Below are 15,369 nucleotides of genomic sequence, written 5' to 3'. Positions count from 1 at the left end.
TCATCTAGAAAGATACCTAAGTCCTGGCGTTCTTTGTTGATTGTTCCCATATATAAACAAGGAGATAGCAAGGACCCAAAATGTTACCGCTCAATTGTTTTGTTAGATGCTCCTGGAAAAATATTCTCACGCTTGGTTCTAAGAGATTTTAACACATGGACGGCCAGGATGCATCAGCGTGATCCAAAGCAAACAGAGTTTGTAGCTGGTTTGGTGACCGCCGTTAATTTGATCACTTTAAATGCCATCAAAGTAGAAGCCCAAGTAATAAAGCAACCAATTTATTTTGGCTTTGTTGATTTGCATTCCGCTTTTGATTCTGTCTCTAGATCTAGACTAATGAACAAACTTATCAAAGCGGAATGCCCACCCACGTTAAGTGACATTATTTTTGCCCTCCATTCAGACACTGCTGTACATATAAGACTGAACTTTGAGGGACTGTTATCAGCGGCAATAACAACTAAACGAGGGCTGAAGCAGGGATGTATTCTTGCTTCAGCTCTCTTTAATTTTTTCCTCAATGATGTAAGATGGATTTTTGACAAAGTAAGCGCAGATGCTCCAAAATTGAATGGTGTTTAAGTGAAGGCATTGTGGTATGCTGACGATCTCGTACTAATCTCTAAAACACCTGTTGGGTTACAGAATTTACGGACTATCTTATGTAAATATTTTAGTGTTAATGAATTGGTGGTTAACAACAAAAAAACTCAAGTTGTTATGTATGCACCAACTGGTTCTTGGAGAAACAAACTAGAATGGAAAATTAAGAACACAGCAATTGAGGTTGTCCCAAATTATGTTTATCTGGGTCTTATCTTTGATGGTCTTCCCTCTGCTCGCTCTCAAATGTCTAAAATTGAACAAAAATTTACATCAGCAATTTGCCAGTCGAAACTAATTTTGTTTAATTACGGTACATTTCTATCAAGTCAGCCATTGTATTTTGGACTCAAAATGTGGTAGCTACTATACTGTATGGTTTGGAAACCCAAAAAGTCATCCAACCGACTGTTATGAATTGCTTGGAAGCAAAACTCTGGCGGGCAGTTCTTCATTTACCTCAGTGTATCCCAGGCCCCTGGATGCGCTATGAGCTAGGGCTATCCTCTTTAACGGCAATGTATAACTGGCAATTATATAGTCTCTTTCGGAAATGCTTGCTTTATGCTCTGAATGAGTCTACGCTGGCAATTGTATCAAGCTATTTGTTGTCTTCTTCTCATGAATTTCCGAAACAGTGGTCTAAGAAGATCATGATGGTAATGGATAATTCTGACATTACAATTGACACTCTTGTGTGCAATCCAGACCGAGCAAAGAAAAAACTGTACATGATGGACTGGATTGACACAAGAGCTGCCTGTTTAAAATACAAAGACTTTAACCCCCATCTGTTTAGTCCAATAAAATGTAGAGAGATTGAACCTTATCTTTGTAAAGCACCCTCTCCTTCAATAAGAAATGCAATATTACGTTACCGGTTCAACCTATGGCCGACTCGTGATGTGCAAGCTCGCAGAAAGCTAATTAACAATGAAAACAATTGGTGTCGCTTCTGTAATAACCATACCATCAAAGAAACCCTGGAACATGTGATTGTAGATTGTCCAGAACTCATATATATGAGACAAGTACATTTCTCCAACCACATGGCATATTTTGCACAAATTTACCCAGAAAATAGATGGGTTGCAATAATAGCCACTACAATTATGAGCATTAGAACATCCACAGTTAACTTCCTAAATGCTTTAAAATTAGAGTAAAAGTTGTAAACCTGATTTAGTAAACTCTGAATTTTAAAAGGATATAATATGTATAATTGCTATGTAAGATTTCACACAGAGAGAAATGTTGAGAGAAATGTTATTACATCCTATGTGAAAACTTGTTGACTATGTTTCAAAAAGAATATCGCTAAAGGCATATTTTAGGCATATTTTATTTAATTTTTTCTCTCTTTGACATTTTCTTGTGTGTCGTTTTAAGATAGTTTTTTCCTTCAGATGGATTTTTGAGAGCTGTTCTTCATTTATTTTGCTTTAAACTAATGTGTTCTTCTTTTTAATATGTTTGTAAAATTCTATTTGTAATGAATTGATAAATTCAATAAAAAATAAAAAACAAAAAAAGAAGCTTAAAATATGAGGACCGCAGTCACCCATTTCACCTTCCTTCGTATATTGGTTACCAGGCTGAGAGCTGCCCCAAACCTTGATCAAACATACTCAGGTGCTGTGCTTAGTGGCCTGCTGGGGAATTTGCCTGCAGAGGGCAGGGCCCGTTATGGGAGGGCAAGGCATCTGACAGGCCTTCGTCAAGGTAATTGCCATCGGGGCAGATGCCAGAATCCCTGCAATTTTTTTCCAGAGTTCTACCCCACTGTCTCGCACAAGCCCCAAACTCTTCCCACACAGTCCAAAATGAACACCCTCCCACACTACCAACAGCCATAACTCACCAGGATTTAACATGCCACCAGCCCTTTGGAATCAAAATGATGCTGCAGGCCTTCTTATTTATTAGGTCAATAGTTCTAACAATGTCAAACTGAGAGTTTACTGGGAATGTCAAAGTGGAAGCATACTGGGAATTTCAAACTTACTGGAAATGTCAAACTGGGGATTTACAGGAAAGTCAATTTGGGAGCTAACCTGGAAAGTCACGTTTATGTCAAACTGTAAGTTGAGTGATCATGCCAAACTGTGAGCTTACTGAGAATATCAAATGTTCTGGGACTACCAAACCTGGACTTGACTGGAAATGTCAAACTGGGATCTTAATGGACTTAACACATTGAGGTCTTACTGGGAATATCAATGTGGGAAATTAGCAGGAATGTCATGCTCACTGAGAATGCCCAAGTTGGAGCATATTGGGAATGTGCGCCTGGCTGGCATTTTATATTAAGATCTTACTAGGAATGTCAAACTGGGTGCCTACTGGGAATGTCTAGCTTACAGGAAATATCAAACTTACTCAAGGTTTCAGACTGTGTGCTTACTTAGAATGTAAAGTTTACTGGGAATGTATTGTTGTCTAATTTACTGGGAATGTCAAACTGGGGGCATACTTGGAATGTTACATTTAGTGGAAATAGCAAACTGTGAACTTACTTGCAATTTCAGACTGAGAGCTTATAGGGCAAGCACAGTTTACTGAGAACATCAGATTGGTAGCAAACTGGGACTGACAAACAAGGTGTTTACTGGCAATGCCAAATAATCACCTTATGGGATCGCAGGTAGTTATTTCTTTTAACATATTTGGAAAGCCTTGTCACAGTGTGGTGGGTCCCAAGCCTCACCACACTAGATTGCTCATAAGAGTTTATTTATAGGAGGCTTACAAACATGCAAGCAATATTTCCCACTTTCGTAACATATAAGATAAACAGGTCATAGGAAATATTTCTCAGAAGGAAGTGGCAAGCCTAATAACTACATTATCACATTATTCACTTTTCAAATACAGTTTACCCACAATCATAATATCCTTGGTATTCTTTTTATGGTATGGACAGATTTTCCACAAAGGTTTTGCATTACATTTTCTGCAGAAAAGCTAACACAATCTGAGTGACTGTAATCAAAAAAGGTACCCTTATACGAACAGTCAATTGCTTCCTCACCTGAATGCAAAATGAATTAAATGCTGATTGGGTGGATTCAATGGTTTTGATGTTTCTCTCTCTCTCTCTCTCTCTCTCTCTCCCTCTCTTTCTCTCTCTCTCTCTTTATCTCTCTCTCTCTCTCTGTCTCTCGCTCTCTCTCTCTCTCTCTCGCTCTCTGTTTCACTCTAGTGTAGAGAAGTAGCTGAATGCCTCTGCAGGAAGTCCCGCCCCCATTCTTCCTATATGCTGGAAGCCAGAGATTGCGACATGCACAACACCAGTAATTGTGCCTATTCCACAGAGAGTCTTTGAAGAGGTATCCACTGAGAAAACCCTAAATGATGTATCCCCGTAGAGATGACAATCTCTTGGAGGAGATCCACGAAGGAATATGAAGATGAGAGAAAAGGAGACTGGTGACATCACAAGAAATGAGCATGATACACTGCCGAGAAGAGTGGTTGAAGAAGTAGAAGCATAGACCTTATAGAATCTGATGACGAAGTAAACAATTGAGTAAACTTTCATATCCGGAATGAAGATTGCATGTGTGAAGAGCACTGCAGAAAATACAAGCCATTTTATAACTGTACAGATGCAGCAACGCAAGCAGACTAAGTGATCATAAAGGGCAGCTATATGTAGTGAATAGACAGCAGGTGGTGTGCCACTATATAAATGTGGACATCGGTGTCATACATTTAGTAAGCTCAGACTGTGAAGAAAGAAGGATTGGAGTGCTGTGTCACAGTAAGAAAGCAGCTGAAGATCAAGGAAAGGCCTGAAATAGCTGTCTGGACGCATGTCAAAGGATGGACTGGCCAAGAACCGGTTATCTATCCTTGAAGAAAAGTGAATGTGAGAAGCTGAATCAGCCCTTGTTAAGGTGCAAGAAAGAACACTGTGAGTACCAAGATTACTAATTCAAGAAAATTAAATGCTGCAAACCAGGCCGGAATACGGTCCCCTGTCACGTGAGTCATGGATGGAAATAGGATTTGGGTATGCATGAACTATGGTAAGAGTGTGCCTATACTCCCCTTTCATTCTCTCTCAGGAGCAAGGATACTTTGCAAGGACAAGTTCAAAGACAATCTGAATGGCAGACAGCATGAGTGATGAGAGATGTGATGTTGGGCTAATTGGTTGAGGAGAAATGGTCCAGTCCACCCACTGCCACATGGGGTACCATCTTACGTGCTGCTAGTGAGCCGAATGTTCCAGAAGGGTACCAATTGTAGAGGGCCCTATAACAGAGTGCCTTATAGTTTGAGAGCCAATAATATACTGTGAATCTAATAACTGTTGAAGATGACTTGCACTAGGGGTGGGCATAAATTGTAAACCTGACTGTGGAGATCCAATCCCTATATAGAAAGTTTACTTAGATGTTGCTCTTAAGCCAATCACAACCCTCCATAGATTTTTCTTGTTTGCCACATAGTATGACGTCACGTACGATGAGTTTTTGCTATAAAGATATAATTTTTTATGAAATGCATTGAGAATGCTGTACAATGTCTTTTGATGTCTGTTGTAACTCCATGTTTTAGACAATTGAAAATAAAACAGTTGGAGGAGACTTTTTTGCCAACTTCCTGAGCCGGTCTTATTATTTGGTGCAAGAGTTATTCTGCATCCCATCCTGAGTATGACATGTTACTGATTTAAGGACCCCGGGTTCACTACTGTATGTCTCTGACTCTATGTGGGTGAGAGTCGCATTGTCTGGGGCACATTTGCTAGAGCGACCTAAGCCACTGCTGACAGCTGTACAAGCAGAGAAAAAACACATATTTTGAAGGATGGGGTGCTGTGTTTTTAATGTATTTTCCACCGTGCTTGTGTTTTTATGAATGAAGGTAGAGTGAGGGTGGCAGTGGCATAGGCATCACCTAAGGTAGAGACTGGCCTGGTATTTGGAAACCAACATTGTCATTGCGGGTGTATTTTACGTATATCACTATCATTCATGGGGCTCCATTTCCCTATGGGGCAAGTAGGGGGAAAGCAAATATGTTTTGCCGGGAGTGTTGTGGTTCTTACAGACCTTGTAAGGCACCTGAGGATGAGGCTGCACAATCCAAAACTGCTTTGGTTTTATTATATGTTTTTTCAATTATTTGTGGTTGTTCCTGCTGTGATAAATGGCAGAATTGGTAGTACTACCCTCCAATTAGTGGCCAGCAAGCAACATTGCACATCGCCTTAGTGCTCACAGAAGAATCAGCTAACTGTTTTAAGCTGAGCATGGCCCTTTCAGTGAAGGAATTACATTTTGTGAGACAAAAAGTTTTGTATTCTTGACAAAAGAAGCAATTAAAAAGGGATATTAATTGCACTAATATTGTAAACGGATTCTTTTTAAAATGTTACAATGTCATGGTCACTTTCAGTTTATATTCTAGCCATATTATGAATGTTACACTTGCCTAACTGAACAAAGCACATTATCAAAGTCAGGAAAAGTCATACATATTATTTCATGATAGAAAGTTATTCTTCAACAATTACGAGTTTGGCGGTGCAGTAAAAACGTGGTAGTAATTCCGTTACTGCCACTTTTTTCTGCACCACCAAATAACAAGATCATAAAATCAGTGCTAATTCCGCCAGTGCTAATTCCACCTGAGGAATGAACACAAAAAGAGTCAACATTAATTCCTCCGTATCACAAGGTGAAATACTGCCATATACAGCCAAAAACATGCAGCAATTCCTCCAAAATAGCAGTGCAGTGACCTCATCTCAGAGGTGGAGGTAAACGCATGCAGGTGAAGAAAATAAGCCACAGATGCATACAGTTGCATCCAGAAGGTTATTTAAGGGGAGCACCTTTCACCAATCCCACTTTGAAGCAACCTGCAGCCCCTAACGCACATGGATTATGGGCATCACAATTTGCTGTTGTACAATGTTCTGCAGAGACATGCAGTGCAGCAGCTGCCAACAAGACGCCCTCCGCAAAGGCAGAGGAGATGTACGACGAGGAGGCCACCCATGCCAGGGATCAGACCCTCACCCTGGGCAAAGTCGGATGAGCAGATAAGCACACTCTGCGGGCTGGACAGAGACGCCATAGCCATGCTGCTCAGCGTCAAACAGCAATATCTCCTATAGCAGAATCACCATCAGAACTGTCATCCCACCCCTGCTGAAGCTGGTAGCTGTCATGCACGTTCTAGCAACCGGCACTTTCAGCACTGTGCACCATTGGAAGCTGCATGGCATGATGCAGCAAACATTTTCGAAAGTGCTGGTACAGGTGCTTAACACACTAATGTGACATGAACCTAATCACACCACAATGCCACTGTCTCAAACCGGGTGCATACCACCAAAGCATGTTTCTATACAACAGCTTACTTGCCCAATGTGATTGGTGCACTGGATTGTATGCATGTGGCTTTGGTCCCACTCTAGGTACAGGAGCAAATCTACCGCAACAGGAAGCAGCACCATTCCATGAATGTCCAAATGACATGCGTTGCCAGTGAGCCCCTGCTGTGCCCATTTCCGGGGTTTCACCCAGGGTGCTATGGTCCTGAGGAACAGCACCCTGCCAGTGTACATGGACACCCACACGCACCATCATACATGGATATTGGGTGAGTAGAAACAGTGAGCGTGCACATCTGAATTGAAGAATGTGAAGGGGTAAATTCAGAAGATGGGGACAGGAGTACTTCTATACACATGTGATGCATGGTAAACATTGTTCAGTACATGATGGTTGTGAGTTAACGAATGGAGGCCTACATGGGGCACAATGCTCTCCACTCCAGAACAAATAGCCATTTTCCACATTGCCCCCTCTTTCAGGCACAGTGTAACATGCGCGGCCTTGATAAGAGGGTATAGAGGATGCACTGAGGTATGTCACAAGATCCCTGACAATAACCACCTCACACTAACAAACAGAAAGGCACACAAATGACAAGACTGCCCAAAGGTGCCCAGCACAAGTACCATTCACAAGTAGCAGCCAGCCAGGAATATTGAATTGAGCAAGGGCGATGTTGCTTTTGTGATAAAGTGGAGAAAATGGTGGCAAAAGCCCTCAACATGAAGCTGGATTATCAGTACTCCTTTGCCATCAGTTATTGTAAGGCTTGACACCCATACTCACATGGAAAGCAAGCCTCCATGTATACCTGATGATGTTCCTGACAACAAATACAGCCATGCTGCACTGTAGAATGAGGCCTGTGTACATAACACAAAATTCCATCAGTAAACGCATTTCTTCCCTGTTGCATGTGACTCAGGCTATCTTCTGCTGTCATGGCTGATAACACCCATCAGAAGCACTGCAACACCACTGGAGGTAGTGTACAACCAGACACATGTACGGATTAGGGTCTGCACAGAGCACCCATCTGCACTGCTAAAGGGAAGATTCCAGTGCCTCCACTAGACAGGTGGGGCACTCAAGTTCAGCCCTGAGGAGGTGGGGGAGATGGTCATGGTCTGTGCGATGCTGCATAACAAGGGCATTAGGGGGAATGTGTCTACGCCTCCAGAGGATGATAATGCTCACCCTGACTCAAGCTCACACTTAGATTATGCTGGTAATCAAAGGCCACCTCGAGGTGGACGTGAGGATGCAAGTGAAGGAAACATCATTTGTTACAAGCTAATTCTGATTTGTTTTTAATACATATGAATACACATTTCACTGTAATATAACTTCACTAAAAGCACTTTTGTAGGGTAAACTCAATGACTACTTGACTCATTTGGTGAAGTGCTGTCTTTTTTTATTAAACGTAAACAGACCCATGCCCACCCACCTCCCCATCCCCAGCAATCATGCCCACCCACCTCCCACAACCGCTAAACAATGCCACTGGCATTCAGCCCCCTCCTACAGCCTTTGGGTCTTGCCACGTCTATGTCTAGCAGGTGGTGAGGGGCGATGCTTCCATTGAGAGTGCCTCATTTGGGTGCTGGACAAAGATCCCTTGGTGGGCATGGCCGAGATGGAGCTGTCCTTGTCACCCACCAAATGTGCTGCAGAGTGAGTTTGATGGCTCTCAGAAAGGTTTCATTTCTGGAGGATATTGACTCTGCCAACTCATGCTTCCTTGTGCAACAACTGTGATACCCACAGTGGCATCTGCCACTCTCCTGCTCTTTCCCTCTACAGCGGCGTCCACCCTCCTTGGTGCCCCCTGAATGGCATCATGCATGGCCTGAGAGTGCCCCATATTCTCCTGTACCATGGCATGTACTTCATCTGGTTGAGTCTCTATCAGATCACATCAAGTTAGTTTTTGGGGACTGGTGATGCTAGGTTATGGGGCATTTCCTCCAAATTCACGAGGTCTGCCATCTGCAGTGTCATCATCATCATCAGGTGTGGAAACACGATCCTGGCCATGATGCCACTGCAGAGCCTTGCCCTTGGAAAAGGGGAATGACCTGGTGGTGAGAGGGGAGTGGGAGGGATGTGGAGGAGAGTCCAGTCGATAAAGCCCATCCCTTGTGACAACTGGGGTGGGTGGGATGGAGTCCTGGGGTTCCACAGGTACCCTTGTTGCACAGGTTGTAGTTTGCACAGTGTTGGCCAGAGCCCCAGAGACACATGAGATTGTGGTGATGGGCGCAGCTGTGTATGTTCTGGTGGCACATAAGGCAGAGGTGGTGGTGGTGGCCACAGCGCATCAGCTTCCAGAGGTGGGGATGGCACTGGTGATTTCTGTGCTGACAGCCATGTCTGATGGAGCGGTGGGAGCCTCTGGGACAGTGGTGGCTGATGAAGACTTACATTTGCTTTTTTTCCAACTGCCAGCAATCTGCCCTTTATCACTGGAGGTGTGGTGGGGGGCGCCACTGGAATTGATGTTGTGGTGCCAGAGGTGCCTGCTGTGCTGGTGCCTTCTTGTTCTTCCTGGCTGCCATGGCTACCTGTTATGAGATAATTAACATACTATTAGATGATACGTGTAAAAGGGCTTGGCTCTGTATTGCATTAGAGATTTCTTTTAAGCCACCCAATACAATTCTTGTCGTGAAGGATGTGGCTATTTCAAATGGGAACCCTAGGACTTCATAGTTTGATTTCATGCAACTGCATGCAGTAGTAGCTGTGGGGCTAAAGGGATTGTGTAGTGGGCACAAGGAATGATCAGAGCGGTGAGGCCGGTTGCGAAGTTTCATGAAGTGAACCTTCACTGATGGCTGAATCCTCTCCACATGCCTTGATAGTAGTTGCTGGGGCATGGATAGGTGACACATGCCCCATATATGTCTGTGCTGTGTGGCCCATTGCATTTCATGTTTGCTGATGCCTCTGTGTATCAGAGAGATGGATGATGCTGCAAGTGTATGGACAGGGAGTTGGTGGCCCATTCAGCATACATTTGTATTTGTATTTGTATTTTGTTTATTTGTATTGTGCGCCTGGCCCTGAGGCATCTGAACACTTTTAGGTTGCAGGTGTAATACTTTATAGAGTGTCCTCTCACTGTATGTCAAGTGTTCCAGGGTGTGACCTGTGTGAGGACACCCTTGGCAACGGATGTAGGATTCGCACACCAATGACTTACATCGCCCGCAGTGGCCTGCACTGATTTGGAGCACTTTTAATCAATATACTATTCTCAAGGCATGACGAGTTTCTGTAAGCTAATTAGAAAACAAAAGGTGGAACTAGTGTTAATCGTCCTTTGCAGTATAAAGGATACTCAACCTATTACTAAATGACCTGTAGTAGAGGATTCACAACCAAACTTCTCCCTTTATATCAAACAATGTAATCAAATTCTATTTAAGGACATTTCACAAAACACAGTTCAAAAATATAACTGCACACTTTCTTATAAAAACAACATTTATAAGTGCCAAAAGCATCAATTAATGAAGGTGATTGAGTGACTTCCTTACACTTTAACCCCACTCTTTGCCATCACCACTATAGAATAAGTGTGGATATAGAATGTGATCAATAATGTCATCAACCCTTTCTACTGCCTGACATGTTTCTGTCCTTTCATCCTCATTGTGGTGAACATTCTTCAGGACCTGTTATTTCAGTCTCTATTCATCTTTCACAAAAACGTTTGGTTAGATTATATTGCACAAACCACTTTCTTCCTTATTTCCTCCCTTATACTGCAAAAAAGGAAAAAAAACACCCATTAGCTCAAAGTGCTATTTCTGAAAACAGATGTGCAGGGACCTGCTCTGTCATTCACATGCCCTCCCTCTCTAGGATCACAAATGTACCTGTTAGGGAGTCCTAGGCTGAACCAGCCATTGTGGGGTGTCTCAATCATCAAACGGATATTATAGCTTTATCACCTATGATAAATATGCAAACATTCCGTTATTAGGGGCATCAATCTAGTCCTCACACCAGTACACCAACTCTGACCCCTGAAGTCTCAGGGTCTTCCCCAGACTCATTCTATACTTCAAAATAACTTAGGAGTCTCACCGCTACACACACTTCCAGGTAGGTTCCCTGGTAGCTTGGTGATATTTCCAATCCACTCTATTCTCTGTTGGAATCCAGCAGAGTCTAACTTGGTCCTCAATCAATTGTAGCTTCTCTGGGTCTGGCTGCTGTGCTCATGGTCTTGGGTGCTCCTTGGCTCCTGGCTCACTGATTCTCCCTCTTCTCTCTCTGACCGTGGTCCAATACCGGTCTCTCCCTTGAGGACTAACGTCCTGTGGCCATGCATTGGTGACTTTCGTGTATCCATTCCGACGAGCTGGCTGATAGGCTTGGTGCCCTAATACTAGGATTTGTCGCAACAGTTGTGGGTTCGTAGCTTCTTGTGGCTTGCTTCATAAGCCTCGGCCGGATTCTTCAGCCCAGGCATAATTTCTGCCCCCTCACTTGAATATGCTCTGGCTGCTTGTGGTTCTTTAGTGTTCTTGTTGGCTCAGGAACACTGTCATCTGGGTGCAGATCTTCCCTTCAGGCTGATGAGTGATCATGAGTATCCTTGATAAGAGATGGGTCCATGGCATTGATTTGAATACCATGCAGCCTTGTTCCCATGTGCCCAATATGATGTTCTGTTGTGCATTTCTCTCAGAGGGTAGCTCTTTCGACACAAGACCTCACAGCACTGCAGCATTCCCCACAGGGCTTCAACTCTTTAAATCCTGACCTCTGGGTTCCAGTTTCCAAAAGAGTCCCCATTGATACATAGAACCCAGCATTGAGGATTGCTTACAGGTGAGGTTCTTTATCTAGCTCAGGTGTCTGGCGGATTTACTTTTCTCTGTTGTTAGGTATAGTTGTCCCATAGATCTTTGGGGGTAGGACAAATAAACCTTGTCACAGTCCACATACTCTGAGGCTAAGTATACAGGTTTAGAGCGGAAATTTGGACCAGGGGGAGACTCTGTGATTCTCACCATGTGCCGCCTCGAAGTAGCTCACGACTCTGTCAGCAAGGTCCCCTCAGGTTGGCTGTCCTGAGTCACAGGATCCCCTCTATGGCTTAGAATGGGGTTCAGTACCTGATTTAATCACATGTGCTTTCCGTTTCCAGTTGGCTGCTGTTTATTTGATGCCTCTCCATAGAGTGATGTGACAGCTAGGCTACATGGGCCTGGAGCTTACTACCTTGATGTTGGATCTTCAATGTGTAGGACTGCCCACTCAAAAACCATCTTGTTACCCAGACATTGTCATTTTGCCATGGTAACCATGTGATGCATGATCAGTCAGGAGATTGGATCCTTGCCCGATTAAATGATACTTTAAGCGTGTTATGGCCCACTTGAATGGTAAAAATTACAATTCTATAACAGGGTCATTTCCCTTATGGGGAAAGAATATTCTTCTAAGGTATAGGATTGGTTGATCTATCTCTTGGTTCTCCTGCCAGTGGACTGCTCCTAGCCCAACCTCGGAGGAGTTAGTCAAAGTTGGACATAATGAGTAAAGCATCATTTCACAGAGTCTTCCTCAGTAAGTGAAAATTGTGTTTTTCAATTTCTACCAAGTGAGTTTTCTGGGACATAAAGCTTTGAACACTTCGGTTAGGGGTCTGGCCTTTGAGTATGAATAAGAAATAAGTTTCCGCTGATAACGGGCTCATATCAGAAAGGATTGAAACTCTTTCCTATAAGTAGAGAATTAGATTGACACTACTGCTTCTACTTTTCTGACTTGGGGCTTCTCTGCCCCACTGCTCACTTCAAAAGCTGAGCTATTTCACTGAGGAGGGCAATAGTTTTCATTTAACAGGATTTGCTGTTAGTCTATTTCATTTTAAAATCTGATTTATAACATACAGATGTATGTCTTCTTAATCCCTCCTGTAGATGCCAATGTCATCTATTTAAACTCTGGCTAGTGTGTGGCGTGGAGACCTCAAGGGAGAACAGTATCGAAAATGTCATTTCTCTATCACCTTTGGCTAAAGGGACTTTCAATTCCAAATGATCAGGTCAAATGTGCATAATATCATGCATGTTTTCAATTTGTATATCGTTGTTTTGGTCCTTGGCATCAGGTGTTTGTTGAATTTGGATACATCATTGACTTTTTGAATCAATGGAAAAACTGCCTGGTATATTACAGTCTTCACAAAGGAGCAATTGGAGATGGCCATTCACTATGGGTAATTTCAATAAACACAAACTTTAGGATTTCCTAAACCACTGCTTTTATGATTCCCCTTGCTTTGGCTATTCAGGAGCGTTCCAGATAGATCATTGTCTCTGGGGTATCTGATTACTATGATAGAACCCCTTGACTCAGCATAGTATTTCCTAGAAGGCATCTGTAAAGTATTCCAAGATTCTGGCAATTCAGAAGGAAGTTCCATTGTTTTCTTTTCTGGAGTAGAGGGAGATGGGGTGTAACTGTGTGTATTAGCCAATCAAAAAGGAGTGGTGTCACTCTTCCAGGATTTCAGACACTTCACGCGATACACTTGCTCCTTTTTTAGGTCCAGCTCATGTACCCTATGGTTTAAGTCTTCCAAGACTTCAGTCAGCTTGTATGATCCATGGCAATGAGCCAATAGCTTGTATTTCAAAGGGGGTTGGCGGGACCATCAGATCTCCCACATTAAATGTTCTGAGCATGCCATGGAACACTCTTTTTCCATTCAGGCTGGACTCCTATTTACATTCTAGTTTATAGAGACTGGACTCTTCTAGTTGATATAGCTTAACCCAAACTCTTCTTACTTTCTGACGAAAGTTGAAGCGACGGCTGTTCTGATTTACCTATCAACTGCCCCCATTTGATTTGTCTTGCCCCTAACCTCTCTAATCAGACAATCCACTGAAATGCACTGGTGGATGTGCAACCAAATATCGTTTTTAGGTCGAGGGTGCAATACAAATAAACAAACAAAATAAAATAAAACATGATGTCCTGGTCGTAACTGGTGCATGGGCTCCCTGTGCCTATAAGAGATGTCTGCAAAAGCAATTACGTACTATGGTCATTCGCTCCCAGGACCTTTGGACAAATGGCCTGTGTTTATGACCATACATATATATATATATTGGACCATGTCGGGAACAGCACCTGAGATGTACCCTATTCGGTATTTTCACACATGACGAGTCTCAGGAAATGTAATCAGACAACAAGTAATATGAACAAAAATTGTTTTTAATAATAGTTTTGCCCTTGGTTGAGTTTCTTTTTTGGGGAAGGGGTCCTCGTAGTTATCTGTGCCTAATATTGTGTTGGTGTTTCATGCAGTGTGTTGTAGAGAAGAGGTTGCCCTCACACTAGGGTTTTTTTTAGGTGCAGAAAAAACAGATTTAATAGCACATGTTATGATTAATGCAACATGTGTATACTGTAATGGCAAGTGGAAACATATCAAATTTATTTTGTCCTATGTCATCCAGTATGAGTGGCAAGAAAACTGCTGGCAGTACTGCCTGTTCCTAATCAGGGGCACCACCAGCAATGACTGAGCTGTCTCGGTTTTGTAGAAACCCCTTTTGTACTAAACCAGAGTCCAGAGTTCTATTTGTTCTCTGCGAATAGTAACATATGCAGTATCCCAGAAGATTACACAAGAAAATAAATCCCTTTTGGGGTTTTCATCAAAAAGTAAATCCTATGCCACTTTCCAGTGTATCTGTCAATTCCTTTGTCTATGGCCGATGGACGGCCAACCGGTTTCAGTGGTAAGACAACGTACACCACTATCTTCAGGACCAAACATGTGAGGAGCATTTAAGTCTTTAAGGGCAGCTCCTGTGTAAATCAAGAATAGGCTGCTTTAGATAGTTGAAGTGCCCCACCTGTAGAGGGAGAGGAAGGGGGATTGGCGTAGAGCGGGGAGACACACAGAAATGTTCTGGGTAAGACGTGTGTCTTGTGTGCGGTAGTAATGCATAAGAGAGTCACAGAGGGAACAGGGGTGACTTACCAGCACTATGCATTCTTCTTGCTTCTACACAATCTTGTGTAAAAAGGGAGAGGCAACTTTGCTTGGAATATGTGTTTAGAGTTGGTCGCTGTTAGTAGGGCGTTTCAACAGAGGACCTGGGAGGTTAGAGAAATAATTTTTAACTAACTCTCTCCACTAGGCAAACAAGTGTTTATGACCTCATTGTCTTGGTTTTCCCCGCTACCTACAACATTTCTTGGATTCTATCCTTGTACAAGTTCAAACAGGGAAACCTTGCAGATGCTTGCAGGGTTTTCCACACACCATTAAATAATGCCCAAAGGGAGAGTCTCATCCCAGTTCTTTCTGTCATGGACTATTAGCTTTCTGAGAATATGTTTTAAAGTCATATTAGACTGC

Source organism: Ambystoma mexicanum, chromosome 8 (genome assembly GCF_040938575.1).
Source record: "Ambystoma mexicanum isolate Mex_15411 chromosome 8, UKY_AmexF1_1, whole genome shotgun sequence".
Taxonomy (NCBI): domain Eukaryota; kingdom Metazoa; phylum Chordata; class Amphibia; order Caudata; family Ambystomatidae; genus Ambystoma; species Ambystoma mexicanum.
Note: the sequence above shows the minus strand (reverse complement) of the source record.